General features: G+C 40.3%; 1 long non-coding RNA gene across 1 annotated transcript; it reads right to left on the bottom strand.

Moving 5' to 3' along the window:
- Positions 1-3,905: 3,905 nt before the first annotated feature.
- On the bottom strand, positions 3,906-9,749 carry LOC137248121 (uncharacterized). The gene is made up of 3 exons (XR_010952078.1): positions 9,655-9,749; positions 9,353-9,583; positions 3,906-4,002 (listed from the first exon to the last, which is right to left on the bottom strand). It is a non-coding gene; the product is annotated as an uncharacterized lncRNA (long non-coding RNA).
- Positions 9,750-17,248: the final 7,499 nt, after the last annotated feature.

The following is a 17,248-nucleotide window of genomic DNA, read 5'->3' as shown; positions in this document are numbered from 1 at the left end:
GTGAGGACCAAATAAATCCTCATTAATTTGGCCCACACAAAACGACCCCACAACATATTTGACACGACATTAACACAACAAGTGGCCACAAAAGGCTCTAGCAACACGATCAACCAACCAGTCGCAGCAACACAACGAGCGCTCGCAACATTCAACAGCAACACGGTGACCATGGCAACGCATCCATTTGAGCTAGCAACACCAAACACAACAGCCATAAAAGGAGCGACACAGCAGCACAGCAGTCAGCACGCGGTTGTGGTTGCGACCGGAGCTACTATTGGATCGCTCCGGAAGGCATATCGGTTTTGACCATTGCAAGCCAGTGCGTTTCATAGGAGAAAGTCGTGGGCTGAAGATTGTGGGTAAGCAGGTTTTGACCGCTCTACAACGCTTTAGATCACGCTTGCTCCCTCGTAAGCAAACGCCCTCCACAGCATCGTGATCCCGCGCTCAGCCAAACGTCATCCGCGGCAGAAGTACGTCGGCAACCGCAGTAGGAGTGAGTTGAGGTGAAACGCAACAACGTGACTGTACCGAGGCTAACGGATCTCACCTAACGGGGCGCAAAGTTGCGACTGTCACCTGAGCAGCAATTGAAGGGCATCTGAAAGGCGTATCGGTTTTGACCATCGCAAGACAGTTCCCGTCGTAGGAGAGAGCCGTGGGTTGAGGATTGTGGGTAAGCTGGTTTTGACCGCTCTACAACGCCTTAAACTACGCTCGCTCCCCGCTAAGCGAAGGCCCACAGCGTCACGAGCCCGCGCGCCATCGCCATAAGCCTCGGCGGCAGAGTCACGCATACACACGACGCCAGCAGAGTTACGCATACACACGACGTTGGCCACAGCAGAGTCACGCTTACATACGACGTTGGCCGCAGCAGAGCTACGCAAATATACGACGTTGGCCACAGCAGAGCCACGCATACACATGACGTTGGCAGCAGAGCCACCCATAAATACGACGCTGGCAGAGCCACGAATACGCACGACGTTGGCAGCAGGAGAACTACGCGTACATACGACGTTGGCCGCAGCAGAGATACGCAGGAATACGACGCTGGCCGCAGCAGGCTTAGCACTGCCACTAACCATAAACGGAACACGGCGACAGAGCATCGCCTCAGCAATACAAGTAGACGCCGACGTAAGGCGCGACAGAGCACCGCAGCAGAGAGAGAGGCCGCCATAAGGCGCGTCAAGGCACCGACGCCACATACTAACGGGATCCGTCTAACGGAACACGGCGACAGAGCATCGCCTCAGAAATACAAGTAGACGCCGACGTAAGGCGCCACAGAGCACCGCAGCAGAGAGAGACGCCGCCATAAGGCGCGTCAAGGCACCGACGCCACATACTAACGCGATCCGTCTAACGGAACACGGCGACAGAGCATCGCCTCAGCAATACAAGTAGACGCCGACGTAAGGCGCGACAGAGCACCGCAGCAGAAAGAGACGCCGCCATAAGGCGCGTCAAGGCACCGACGCCACATACTAACGGGACCCAGCTAACAGAATACGGCCGGACCGCTAAGGCCCGCCACCGCAATCAAGGATACCGCAAGATAATCCAAGTGAAATTGGAAATGAAGTATACAAACACGTTTTATTTTATATTATAGAATTTAGAACCAATAAAGAGAGTGAAGTTTTTTTTTATATTAAATCGATTTGCAAGGTGCCCCTTTAATACAAATTTATTGTAAACGAACCCTGGGCACGGCGAGTATACCCCAGCAAATATCAAAGAAGCAACGGGGCACGAAAAAGCTTCGTTAAAAGGTAACGCATGCGCTCTCTCAAAATAGTGTACGTGTGACTCGCTTTCTCGCTCTTACCTATTGTGTTTTCGACATTCCTTCTCGCTCGATGTTATTTACATTTTTAAGTTACTTCATTAGGTATGTTTTCGTTATCGCTAACCAAAACATATGCAACAACAACACGGGTAACTGGCCTATCGGTTACCCGTATCGGTTACCTTCTGTCAAATCGCTTTTTCTATGAATGAAACGCGTCCTTTATGTTCAGATAATATTTAATTATAAATTATTCATATATACAATGTTTTTTTACAATTTAAATTATTCCCTTATTACTCTAGTGAACTTTACATATATGAATTTTTATATTTACTAATATTTATAAACTATATAAATTCATTAACGTCTATTCATAGTCGTTCCCTTTCCGAAACCTTGTTTTGAAGTTCTTATTTTTCCTACGCTGGTAGGGTTGCTCATCAGTTTGCAGAGTCATATTAGTTTGGTAGGTATAGTAACATCAGACGTAGCGAAATTAGGAAGCATGTCAGGAGTATCACCAGAATCCAAAGAAGCATGGTGATTCATTTCGTCACCTCCGTTTTCTTCCATATCCGGATTCATTCCATACTAGTCATTATAAATAGCTTGTAGATGCCACATAGGTGTAACCATACCCTCAAGATCTTTCCGTTCAAATCTTGTGGTGTACAATGAGCAAACTTTTCATAAACATGTACACGTAAACTTGTATTTGTTCTAAATTGTTCACCACGTTCTAAACATAGAAAAGATGTTCTTTCATCCACTGGTTTCTCATGTTCCTGTATTAAGTGTTTGCGTAAATACCATTGTGATTACAATATGGACAAACAGTCAATTCTAAACTTTTCGTTGTTACATCAATTGTTTCAGCGTGATGTACACGTAAATGAAAATTCATACTTGAATGTATTTTCGTCTTCCAATCGCATAATTTACATTTTAAATAATAACTATTAGGCATATGAGAAATCTCACGGTCCAATAATTTTTTGAAGCTTGGTGTAGCTGCTTGAATATCACAAAATTTACATTTTGCACCGCGTTCGTTATATTTAAATTGTAAATGTTCTGGTTTCTCTACACGATGCATAAAGTTTAGATGCTTTTTCCAACAATGTGGTGAATTTAATTGAAATACATACATTGGGCATTGTCTCATGATATATTTTCCATAAATATACTGAGCCTCTTTATGTAGGCTCTTTTCTTAACATCTAATTCTGGTCGTACCGGATATGACAGTTCTGCTTCAGGTTATAATCCACACACATACTATTTTCATATTCTGTTTCATAATTTTCCTCATTTTCAACATTGGACTTTACATCAGCATCATTATCATCATCGTCATTTTTTGATAACTCTGTTTTAAGCTTCATATTTATCAAAGGTTCATCTTCCTTAGTATTAGAATTAGAAACATTGTCATCTTCCGTTAAGTTTTTATCAAGTTTAGCTTTTTTCCTAGGTTTAAATTCTTTACTATCCGTACTAGAATTAATACCATCATCTACATTTTTCGTGGTCTGTTTGAGTTTTTAAATTTTCCAATGGTTCGCCTTTATCAGTATTAGAATCAGAATGGCCTTGGCCATCTTCACCGTGTTGCAAAGTAGGCGACATATGTTGGTGTTGATGTTTGCGCATATTGCGGATATGTTGGTGGTTCACTAGTCATTAATTGTTTAGAAGTTTCAACTTGTTGCGATTGTTGTTGTTGTTGCTGGCTGATGATGTGGTGTTAACGTTTGTTGTACAATTTATTCGGGTGATTGCACATATTGTTGGTGTTGTTATGGTGCTGGAAAACCTTCCGATATTGAAAGTCCTTGATTAGTGTAATCCCCAGGTAGTGAACTACTCCTGTGACCGCGTCCGGGGTAGCTATTACATCTGAAGGCGCTTAAGTTACAGGCATAGCTCACATCGCTTATATAACAGGTTGACTCTATAGTAAAAACCAAAACAAAATATTAGAATCAGTGTTTATGAATAACATATTTAAAATAAGCTCTTACAACAACGTGATCGGTGGCTACATCCCCATGAAAGTAGTGTGGTGTTCCTCCTTGTATAAACGTAGGTACTGGATGTGCAGTTTTCTTCTAATTTGAGCAAATGTATGTTCTTACAGCCACAGCTGGAATATTTGGGATATTTCTATCCTCACATCGTCAAAATCAAATTACCTAGAATGAAAAAGAAACTCATATCAGTAAGAATAGATTAAAAGTTTTTAATATAAGCCGAAAAGTGTTCCATAAATAGGGCTCCACACATAGCTCTTTTCCAAAGGCACAAGAGAAATTTCAGATAACTAGAATCAGGACCTGGTAAAGTAACTTCAAATGAACCTCCACCATGCCTATGCATCTTCCGTTGGCAGGGGTACCCAAAGATACTTTGCTGTTGCATTCATAGAGAACATAAAATTGTAACAAGGGACAATTGATTGATGTTACGAAGTAAATTAATTAGACGTGCTACAATAACAAATAAATACAGATGACTGTTTAATCTATTATGCGAAGTTCTTGAATGGATGCTCAAATTGAAAAGGACAAACTAATGCTAAAATTGCTTTCCCCGACTAACCCGGGAACGAATTGATATGACTACGCCTATCCTTCTTTAGCAGCAGTGCCATGCACCAGTTCTGTTTTGGACAGGAAAATAAACGTTTGGTTGTCTCCAAGTTGATCATATTGGGGGGGGAAGGCGATTTAGTCGCCACTACTTCGTATGCGCATTTCTCTGCGCTCCCTTTCGGCATTCATCATCAATTTCGTCATTACTATAAAGGCCATCTTGCTCACAGCAATCCAACAATCTAATTGTCCGCAAATTCGTGGAACTAAATTCCTAATGGAAGGTTCCTCTCCAAAAACTCTGTTTACAGACAGTCTTTCGCCGTGAAAACGAGGGCAGTGAAATATTACATGTTCTGCGCTTTCCAATTCGGACGGACAGCTTGGACAGAAAGGATCCTCCTCTATCCCACGCTTATGTAGATATTCCTTGAAGCCACCGTGCCCGCTCAATATCTGAGTGAGATGGTAATTTAGTTTGCCGTGTTTTCGCTCGTACCATTCCGCTATATTCCGGACTAGCATGAAGGTCCAGCGCTCTTTTCTCGAATCTTCCCACCGTTCTTGCCACCTAACTATTGTTCGTGACCTTGCGCTTTTCTTAGCATCTCGGCAGATCGGCCATTTCACTTGAGAGTAGATCTACTGGGATTCTCCTGCATAAAACATGGATCGCGTCGTCGGAACAGCACATGCTATTCGTATAGCAGTAAGGCGGTAGGCTGCTAGTATATCTTTTTGGTGGACCATTTTAGATCTGTGCCATATTGGTGCTGCATATAATATTATAGAGCTGGTTACGTTGGATAATAGCTGACGGGTAGCTTCGCTTGGGCCGGCGATGTTGGGCATTATTCGCGTTAGGGTTCCACTAACTCTAGAAACTTTGTCCCACACCGCCCTGAAGTGCTCCCTAAAAGTTAGTTTTGAGTCAATGATTACTCCTAGATATTTCAAGGAGGGCTTTGAATTTATTTGATAATCTCATATGGTTAGGACCAACTCATCCACAGTCCGCTTTGAGCTCATCAGAACCACTTCTGTCTTATTACTAGCCATCTCCAGCCCCGTGTTCGTCAACCATTCCTTTATTCTTCCCATGGCGTCATTACATAATGCTTGGAGCAGATCAAGTTTCTTGGCCACTGCTACTACGACAATATCATCTACATAGCCGACAATTTCCGTGCCTCCGGGAAGGTCGATTTGTAGCACCCCGCCATACATCGCATTCCAAAGAGTTGGACCTAGAACAGATCCCTGAGGGACACCGCCCGTGGTGTTGTGCTTTCTTAGTCCCTCATCTGTATCAAAAGGGAGTACTTTGTCGCTTAGATAGCTACAAATTATTCGGAGCAGGTACGGAACTTGTCTTGGGACACCCAAAGTGCACTCACGCTTCTCATGGCTCCAGCGGGTTAGCGGCTTCCTAGAACTTAAGCCACTTGCTGTTTCTAGATCTGACAGCTGTCAGCTGGAGTCTTAGCCCGGCAAGCGCAGGACACGATCATAGAACGTAATCGATCGTTTCCTCCTCCAACCCACACTTCCTACATCTGCTATCACTGACCAAGCCTAATTTAAAGGCATGTGACGCCAGAAAGCAGTGTCCAGTAAGAATACCCGTCATGAGTCTAGTCTACAGTTTAATGATAATGAAAATATAAGAATCAGTGTTTATGAATAACATATTTTAATTAATCTCTTACAACAACCTGATCGGTGGCTACATCGCCATGTAGGTAGTGTGGTGTTCCACCTTGTATAAACGTAGGTACTGTATGTGCTCAACCGTGCAAATTGACATTAGCAGTAATATTATTTACATAAACATAGCTTGGTATTTGTGCAGGCCTCAATATAGCATACATTGGTTCAGTTCGGTGTGCACCAGCCACTGGTACAAACACTTTTGAATGCATAGCTTTCATATAGGATGGATGTCCAGCAGTGCTCCGGTTGTGCCAATATGTAATGGGCTGCTTCGTCTCTTGGTACAGCTGTATAGGTATAGGCGGGTGCAATTTATTACTAGACTGCTCAAGATCGTATGGTACATAGATGGCTCGAAGACGCCAGAGGGGATTGGAGCCAGAGTTTTCGGACCCAGAACCAAAATATCAGTAACTCTAAAAGCACATCCGAGCATTTTCGAGCGGAAGTATTCGCCATAAGTTAGTGCGCTAAGCTGAACCTTCAGCGCTGATACCCCAATGAAACAATTGCCACACTCAGTCAGGCAGTCAGGTTCCACTAAAGGCATTTGCGGCGTTCGAAATAAAGTCAGCACTGGTCCTTCAGTGCGTAGAAAAGCTGAATCAATTAGGAGCACACAACGTAGTACTGTTGGCCTGGGTCCTAGGCCACAGGGGAGTGGAGGGCAATGAGCAGGCGGACTCAATGTTTAATTTGCTGCGTCTCTCCCACAAATTGTCAACTTCCCAGCAGATCCTTGCAGCGGGTCTGCGCCATACTCTCCTCTTCCGGGAAGGTATCGACCCCAATCCGGGTCCTTCTCCTGACCCCAGTACTGAGAAATGGGTTTGCTGCGTTTGTCGGAAAAGAATCTTTTTAGGACGGTCATATAAATAAGGGCCTGAAATATTTCAATGAACTTCCTAATCACATAAAAAGTAGTAATAACTTCAATACTTTTAAAAAAAGTTTATTGGAGCATTGTAAAACCCTTCCAATAAGATAAAGTTTTTTTTTCTTTTATTTTTTTACATGATATACCGATACTGGAGCGCGAAAAGGGAATGGTAATATTGGTAGCAGCAAAATACAATGCATCCGGCCCTAAGGAAAAGAAAATCGGTGGCCACCTGTAACTCCAGACAGTTCCAACAACTAATTTCGCTGGAATTCGGTATTTCCAGCTGGTATTTACTGTTGCTGATCGGAATCACTCGCATTCCGACAGCATTAATATAACAATAAAATTATATAATGTGTAACAAAAATAACGAAAATAAGACCAAATAAAAGTTGCAGCAGGGTGGATTGGAAACACGTCCTTTTCAACCTCCCATTATATGTTGAGCTGTGCTAATCGGAATCTTCATGCAATCCGACAGCGTCTTTAATAAACAAAGTTGAGGGGTTATTTTCAATTTCCAACATCCAAAGACATGTTTAGCTGCATTGATCGGAGACTAATACATTCCGACAGCTTAAAATACACATATAATTGAAAAATATAAGTTCCAAATTTTGTTGCCTTAAGCTGGGAGCACTGGAGGATTGGAAACGTCGTAATGAGTGGCTCCCAGACTCGTCCCTTTGTCACGCTAGTAAATATGCTGATCGGAATCACATGGCATTCCAACAGCATATTCAATAGAAATAAGTGATTATAACAATGAATTGTACTTAGTAGTTTAAGTTTTAGACCTAAACAGCCGTAATAATAAATAAATTAAATTAAAAAAATAAATACTCTTGTCAGTGTTTCACGTGCAAGGGATGGTTGCATCAGACAGGTTGCTCTGGGCCAGATTCCAAAATCCAGCGTCCTCGTGACTTTTATAAATCTTTTGTGGCTCTTGTTGTTCACGGCCTCATTACATTATGAGGAAATACGGCACCTGAGAACACAGCCGTATGAAGCTAAAAAACACAAGCATGTCTTCAGTGAACTCCACAAACAGGCGTCGGACCTCTACGCCGGTGATTCCTGTACTCAAAGAACAAAACTAGCAGAGGAGGAACGCACTCTCCCTAGGGAAACGAGAGTAGTCACTCTAGCTCAACTTCGAGCTGGATAACGTAACAGGTTAAACTCTTACCTATCCAGAATCAACCCCGACATACAAAACATTGTCCTGCTTGTAATGTGTCCCCACATGTCACCAACCATCTCTTTAACTGTATTGTGGAACCAACGCCTCTCATTATGGTCCACCCCTGTTGAAACATAAAGTTTCTTTGGACTCCCGTTAGAGGACATTGATGACAATTTGTGATCGGTCGCACCTATTGGATGGGGCGAAGCACTGCTTCTACAACAACAGCAGGCGGACAACACGGAAAGAGAGGCAGCAACTGCATGACCCATCGATCCCCAGCCGTTCCTGCCAGTTGGCCCACAGGGGCATTTATTAGCAGAAGGGAGGGAAAAGAGAGAACACTGGCGCACATGCCAGGCCTGAGTCAATCTAAGTTACTGTTAGAGGGTTACAGCACAACTCGAATTAGGGCATTAATAGGCCTCTCAAAAAGATAACCTAAGAACCCTAACGGCTATTCTTACAAGACACTGTAGACTGAACAGTCACATGCAAAAGCTGGGTATAATATCGAACAATTTCAAGACGTAGGGCTAAGTTTATGGGCTTATGGTTTAATCCCTCATGCCAAGAACACTGCTAGGGTTCATCACGGAAGTCGGCTAGGATGAGGTGCTGTGAAGGAGATGTGCAAGTCACTGTGCAATTCTCAATAAATTATCTATCTATCTACGTTCCGGTAACAAGCACCATTAAGGTACTAGCCCCACCATATCGGGAACTATGACTACATTAAACCTTCTAGGGATTGAATATTAATAATGACCGCAATGCGAAAGTGTGCTATAATGTACCATTCTCCATGGAATGCTCGATATATAACTTTCCACGTTTTGAAACAGTGATGAAAAGAGCAAAATTTACAAAAATTTTAGCTGGCTGTGGGTAGTAAGGTGTTGATGTCCTCTCTTAACGTAATGTAATGACAACTGCGATGCAGGGAAAATGACAAAAATCTTGCAAATCTACTGATAATAATTAATTAATGCCTCCCCTTCTATGCAGTTCTATGCATACATACATATGTATTATTCTCTCCAAACGCTAATTAAAAAAATTAATTGGTTTTCTCATGAACTTCGAACTCTGTCGTATTTGCATTCTTCAGTTGATTATCAACAAAAACATGACAAATTATTTAATATGGTAGCCAATTTACTTACCCTTTCTGGTGCGATGATTCCTGGACAATCGGGCCTGACTAGACGCGATTTTTTTTGCCTTAAGAGAGCGTGCTTAACGCGAATCATATCATGTTATGGCACACCTTTGGTGATGCAAAAAATCAAAGCCATTTCTGCTTCTAATGCTTCTGGGATAGCAGCAGCAGCTCCCGGTGGCGCCACATAAATAACAGTTACATGCCGATCAGTTGCCTTTTTTGCTCCGGCTACCTATTCAATTTTAATTCACATTACATTATCTACTAATGCAATTTTAATCACTACAAATCAATATAAATTACCGAAGCAAATACTGGCAAACCAAGATGCTTAGTTCCACCCTTTTTTAGGGAAATACATCCAACCAGTTTGGTACCGTATTCCAAAGCATGTTGCTTGTAAGGTACCTTGTATCCTTGGCAAATGACACGTGAATCTGCATTTAGTTGTAGATTTCGGTAGTAGTGCAGTTTACGGTACCCACCCTAAAGTTGGGCCAGTGAGTCGAGTGAGGTATCAAAAGACGCGTATTAATCTCTAGAACAATAATCCGAAGGCGGAAAAGAAAAATTTTATCTCTGTCCGATATTTGCAGTTGAAGTTGGCGATTTTAATGTGGTTGTGGTTGTGTTTATACCCACAAAAAAATTGAGCATCACCGTGGCGGTAGCCACGGCTATACCACACACCCGGACTTGGCATGGCGTAGCCCAGGGTTATTTTTTGTAAGCGCGGCCGAAGGCCGCCAACGCAGAAAGGTATTCTGCGCAAAAATACTATGGATCCCACCCCCGGTTTCGGAGGGACCCGGAGTCTTTTTTCGGTTTTTCGTTAATATCTTTTGAACGGGTAAAAAAAGTAAACTTCCGCTTTCGGATTCTTGATCTAGACGTGAATACGCGTCTTCCATTATGCATGTGAGACAGATACATAATTCTCAACGGAATTTTATGTATGCGAGAACAGTTTATCCGATTTAATCATGTTGTCACTACTGACTGTCATATGACAATCAAATGATTATCACGGTTGTTTTGTTATTTTTTAAATTCCGTCATTTTCAACCGACGAAAACCATATAAAAAATAAGTTTAAAAAATGAAAAAGAGAGCATTTCAAAGCTCCATGCTAAAAGAAAAAAATCGAAAATAATATTAAAAAATACCAAAAGCTGTCGGAATGTATGGGGCGCACTCAAAAAATTGATACGCAAAAAATAATAGTGGTTAGTGATGATTCATTTTTAAATGTGTTTCCGCATGAGGAAAGCGCTCTTCTGTTGTTTTGTAATTTTCTGAATTTAAATTGAACATTCTGAACTCGAATTCTTATAAAACTATTTATTTTAAACAAATAAGAAACACGTATGCTTTTATCATGTACAAAATTAAAAACGTAATGAAATAAAGTAAATAAAAAGCAAAAAGCATTGTTTCATTTTTGGCGGAATATAACAATGGTCATTTATGATAGTATAACAGTCAAACCTGATATATACAGTAAACTATCATTTATGACACTTTTTGATAGTTAGAGTGTCAGCACTGATCCAGGAAAAGGAATGAGAGTGAGCAGTACGGCTATATACTTAATCAGTAGGCGATGTTGGTGTATAAGAAGGAGACAAAAACTCACACGTACACAGTTGTTTACATCACATTTGCGCAAGTCCCCTTAAGTTTGTGATAGAAAGTTTGTATGAGGCGCTGATCGTTAGGTTGACATTGCTGACAATCAGATGATAGTCATATGATAGTCAGTATTCTTGTAGGGTATATTACCTAGATTTCCTCTGATTTTGGCATATTCTGAGCTGAATCGCAACCCGGCGGAGATGCTATCTATTAGAATAATATAACATTTTTTTTATTATTTAAAAATGCACATACGTATGAATGAAAATCAGAAGGTAAATAATGTTGTTGTTGTTGTAGCGATAAGGACACTCCCCGTTATCGACTTTGTTGGTCCTTTGCCGGATGCAGATCGGGTACGTTCCGGGAACCATTAAGGTACTAGCCCGACCATATCGGGAGCGATTTAGTTGACATGAAACCTTGTAGGCCATCCCGTCGATTCTATACAACTTAATATGGTAACGAATTAAAAGACGGTGCACCACCTAATTTTTATCAAAAATTATCAAACGTGGCATCAAAAGGCGCGCCTCGATCTCCGTTTTTATTATTATTTGATATTTTTAAATTAGGTGGTGTACCGTCGTGTAAAACGTTACCCTTAATATTATTTTGGGCGAAGACCGCCAACGCAAAAAGATGGTCTCTGCAGCAAAATTTTTAATTTCCGTCACATGTCACAACTAAAATTAACTTAATGTTATTTTGGGCGAAGGCCGCCAATGCAAAAAGGTGTTCTCTGCAACAAAATTTTTAATTTCCGTCACATGTCACAACTAAAAGCACAAGATATTTTTCGTTGTAAACAAACATATTTGTTTTCCGTTTCAATGTTTTCCGGAATAATTAATGAACTATCATTTCGATGACAGCATGAAACGTCGATGTGTTAGTGGAGAGCGAAAAAAGCTTTGAATGTGTGAGTGAACTGGTTACCTCCGTCTTGTAGGGAACAGCTTTGTGGTGTAGCTGAAACTGGTGGTTGACCAGTCTAGAAAAATAACAAAATTTATTAAACACAAAGTATGAGGCAAGCCAGGTATATTTGCCCTATTTATAGTCATCTGATTGGGACCACCAGGTACAGCTTTCCCTGACGGTGTCCTTGCTGGAGGCGATGGCGAATCCATGGAAATTGGCGCATTGACTTGAGGTGGCGGCTTAGCTGTTTCACCATATTGACCAGCTATAAAGTTGCTGTTGTTGCTTGTTGTTTTAATTTAATTTAATGCTCCAAAATTAGCACAGGCCTGCAGCTCAATTCGCGGAAAATGGCGGACTCGGAGACAATTTTTTTCACAATACCTATGAATATAGTAGGTGCGAGAGAGCACGATACATTGTGGCAAAGCTAAATTTGTCAACATGCTATTTCGTTTGGAGAATTTTTCATTCCAAATCGTCACCTCTGTCAAAAATTCGTGTGGCTGTGTGCGTTTTTGATCACACGATTTTTGCAGGGTAACACACTTAGTCATCATTCACAATGATCCTGTCGGGCATTTGACAGATAAGATATCACACTTATGCCGTCATCCAGTGAGTTTTACAGCTCCGGCTCACGCTCAATTCTCACAGGAATGCTTTGGATCATTGAGAGACTTGGGAAGCAGATGGCGTGAAATTTTCGCACAAGTGAAATGTGATAGGCAGATGTCGCCGCTGTTTTTCATTTAACTCATACGGCGAAAGGCTAAGCAGCGACATCTATTTTTTGAAAAAGTAGGTTTATTAAAGGCAGCGTTAACAAACTAAAAAGAAGTAGTTAACAAATTATCTGGCTGACAAATTGAACCCGACTTCTATCTGTATTTATCTGGGTCAAATCGTTGTTGTTGCATTTAGATGCAAAATTATTTATCTGGCTCAGGATCTTTGCCACCGGATGATAACATTAGTTTGATTCACAATGCTAATAGCCTTATTCTGTTTGACGATATCGTCTCCAAAACGATCATCGTTCGTGTGTTCGTATTATGAATTGCAATACGATAGACAAAACGATAACAGCTGACTGTTACGTAACGAAACCAAAGAGGATAAATATAATAAGAGCCGTCACTCGTTATTTTTGAGGCATTTACTCGATGTAAACTGTGGGTTAGTCGCTACCTTTTTTTGGGCGAGATGTTTATAAATATCTTCTATACATTTTCATGGGGTATTTGTGTTTATTTTTCCGACTGTATTTAATTAATTATTTAATTCTCTTTCCAAAAAACACGTTTGCATAAAGTGAAAACACCGCATGGATGAATGGAAGGCAATTCAAAAATGTCCCTCATAAAACAAAAGTAACGACTACCTCACAGTTTACGTCGAGTAAATGCCAAAAAAACAGCGAGTGGCGGCTCTTATTGTATTTATCCTCTTTGACGAAACTGCTCGATTGGTATTCTGTATCACGAAAAGGTGCTACCAACAAAGAAGATAAATATAATAAGAGCCGTCACTCGTTATTTTTGAGGCATTTACTCGATGTAAACTGTGAGGTAGTCGCTACTTTTTTTTTGGGCGAGATGTTTATAAATGTCTTCTATACATTTTCATGGGGTATTTGTGTTTATTTTTACGACTGTATTTAATTAATTATTTAATTCTCTTTCCAAAAAACACGTTTGCATAAAGTGACAACACCGCATGGATAAATGCAAGGCAATTCAAAAATGTTCCTCATAAAACAAAAGTAGCGACTACCTCACAGTTTACATCGAGTAAATGCCAAAAAAACAACGAGTGACGGCTCTTATTGTATTTATCCTCTTTGCTACCAATACGAAAACCAAGTGTCATAAACAAACAACAGGTATTCACCTATCGTTTTGGTTGAAAATGAGCGGCACAAACAAAAAAGTGATTATTATTAATTAGTTAGTTATTATTGTATAAAAAAATTTTATTTTATATTAGAAATTTGACTCAGTGTCCGGTAAGTGAAGAACGTTCAAGCGGTCTCCAATATCCGCCTTTGGATTTTTAATTCTTCTTCTCTAATAGAGCAATAGCTTGATACATTTTTATTATATTTATATCACTAACATCTTTATTTTTATTTCACTTATTTTGTAAACTTTATGGACGTGCGCAAAAACAAAACATATGTCAACTTGCAGTTTTACACTGGATATCGTGTAGTTGACGTACGACGTAAAGCTACACGATAAACGGCGACGTAAGATTCAGAATACCATGAGCACACGATATCGTTCGTTGAGCGTATCATTCGCCAACCAGAATGAGGCTGTTACATTATATGTTAAATGCTATGTTAAATTATATGGAAGTTTATCCTTCTGAAATGGATATAAATAAGTTGCTTTACCAACGCTCATCGATAAAACCAACTCCGAAATTTGATCCAAAATATTGTTTTGTATATTTAACGATAGCCCATACGCATGCAAACGTTCTCTGGCACCTTCCTTGGGCACTCTAACGTTCATAATGTCAAACCAGTCATTTGTCTACAAATATATTATATGTACATACATAAGTAAAAAATAGTACTACAATTGTATTTTGCCATTATTTAACTCACAATTTTTAAAGCTTATAACACTCTTCCCAGTTTTGTTTTCTGCGTCTAATAATCCCAGCGTACCCGCTCGCGAAATGGCTTGAGCAACCGTGTGAGAGAACAATTTTGTTGCTAGCTTCACTTTTTGTCTTTCTGCTCCCTTTACAGTTAGGTTCTTCTCCGAAATTTTGTGCGTTATTGACAGATCACTGGAAGAAAAGCTAAGAATTTCTGAAATGATGTCCTTTTTAACTTCCTTTCCATTTATAAGGAAACCATGGTGACAAAAATTACTCCTAATAAGTTTTATTAAATGCGGTACATCTGCGAAAACCACAATTCTGTCACCGTCGTGTGAAAACCTGTTGAAGAAAAAAAGTGTTAATCCCTGCCTTCACACTATTCTGATTTGAAAGTTTCGTAATATGGTTTTAATATTACCAAAAAATAAAATAAATAAATGTAAGGCGCGATAACCTCCGAAGAGATCTAAGGCCGAGCGTCTCTCCAATTTGCGTCGGGCTCCTCTTGATTTTCCCTACAAATTGGCCGGACGGGACCTACATGATTTTATGCCGACTCCGAACGGCATCTGCAAGGCAGATGAGTTTTCACTGAGAGCTTTTCATGGCAGAAATACACCCGGGGCGCTTGCCAAACACTGCCGAGAGGCGACCCCGCTTAGAAAAATTTTCTTCTAATTGAAAAACCTTATTTCTAAAATTTTTGATGTTGCTTTGCCCGGGGTTTGAACCCAGGGCATCCGGTGTGGTAGGCGGAGCACGCTACCATCACACCACGGTGGCCGCAATATTACCAAGGCTTGTCCATATCAACTTCAAGCTCTGTGTATAATCCTCTATCGCATCCACCCAAATCGCTTACAATGGCAACAATATTGTACCCACATCTCTTGACCGTTGATAAAATATTCCACAAAATACTCTTCGTCACTGGGCAGTCATATTGGTAAAAGACGGGTTGTTTCCATTTGCATATTAAACCTTAACAAAATAAAGTCAAAACTCAGCTATTTAAATTGAATTTGGGTATTCATTCACCTCTTAGCATTGCCACTTGAACATAATTAGCAGGAGGCAATGTTGAGTCGGACAACCTGTCAGAAAAGAAAACCTTTCGAACCTTCATTTCGTCGAAACTCAGGACACGCGTTTTTTTGGGATCCGGTCAACTCCGTCGTTGCTGTCAATAGCTTGACTACTGGCTCAATAATCCCCGGAGAGATGTCAATTTTTTTTGACCAGCACTGCAATGCTCGGACCGCAAGCAGAGGGAATTTCTTTCTCCTTAACAATTTATACGCACTTGGGCTCGCTGAGTACAGTGTGACTGACTTGGCAATGTCCTCTTCCAGCCAATTTTTCCTTTAGTTCCCAGTTTTTATTTTCAACCTGAGGCAAAGATCATTAATTATTTCTAATACATAACTATATACAAGAAAGTAAAACCACATACTTGGACTTTGGTGAAGATGGTTAAAAGTTTTTCTTCCAAAGTTATTTGGTGGAACTCCGATTTTTTTACGCTAATTCGTAAACGTTTCACTTCTGCGAACTGCTTTGCAAAATTGTTTTTATATGTTATTACTTTTTTCTTTAGCGTCTCCCTGGAACATGCATAATATTAAGGATATTAACGTCAAAAGAAATCGTCAGGAGGTATTGCACAAATTAAAAGTCTTATACACACATATTAACTTACTTTAATATGAACATGCAATTTCTATTCTAAAAATTTTCTTGCAAAGTATGAGTCAATGTATTACTAATAAAATAACGAAACCTACGACTTTACATTGTCTTTAATTACTTACATTTCTTTTTCTAATACTTGAATTTTCGCATCCTTCTCGTCAACTATTGGTGCTACGATGATTTGTGCCTCAGCGATATCCTCAGTTTGACTTACATCCATTGAGCCAGCGATGTCCTCAGTTTGGCTTACGTACATTAAGTCAGCTGAAGCATTCAACAACTTTTCCACCAGCTGCTTCCTTGCACGAGATTCAACTCTCTTTTGGCGTTCACTTATCTTTTCTGCACTGGCTGAATATCTCGTTGGAAACGCGCTGGGTAGCAGCTTTTTGTGATTTTTGGTACATAAGCCTAAAATTATAAATATTTATTGTAATTAAATACATTATTTATTAGAAATTTTATATACTCACCCATTTCAAATTGCATTTTTTTTTCGAAATCTTTGGGAGTGAAATGCACTTCACATATGCATGCTGTTTTGAGATTCACTACGTCCTTTCGGCGGCAAAAATGAAGCCATTTCTTAGCCATTACTGCATCCTTTGGAAAATGGAAAAATCTCCATTTGTTTTCACTGGTTTTCCTGTTGTTCTTTTTACACCCAAACACAGAATAAAGCATTATTAATTGATTTATTTATGTAAAACTCTCCAAATAACGCCAAATACACGTATATCAAAGCGCGGCTAAATTAAAATTAGCTATTTCTACGTCATCAAAAACAGCTGATCTTTTGTTTACATGCGCAATGCACAATCTTATGTCTGTGAGTTGTGGTGCTTTAGGGTCGTTGATAAATTTTGATGCGCTGTGCCGGTTCGTGCAGTGCTGCTGACGAAAATGACATGCCCCATAAGCATTCATGCAAAGAATATTTTTCCGTGAAGCGCAGTGTTGCGTAGTGCAGTTAAATGTGGCCCTACCTTAATGTGAATTTTAAGGCGCTGTGACAAATTCGCTGATA

This window comes from Eurosta solidaginis, chromosome 4, assembly GCF_040869045.1.
Source record: "Eurosta solidaginis isolate ZX-2024a chromosome 4, ASM4086904v1, whole genome shotgun sequence".
NCBI lineage: Eukaryota > Metazoa > Arthropoda > Insecta > Diptera > Tephritidae > Eurosta > Eurosta solidaginis.
This window is presented reverse-complemented; position numbering and strand designations above follow the sequence as displayed.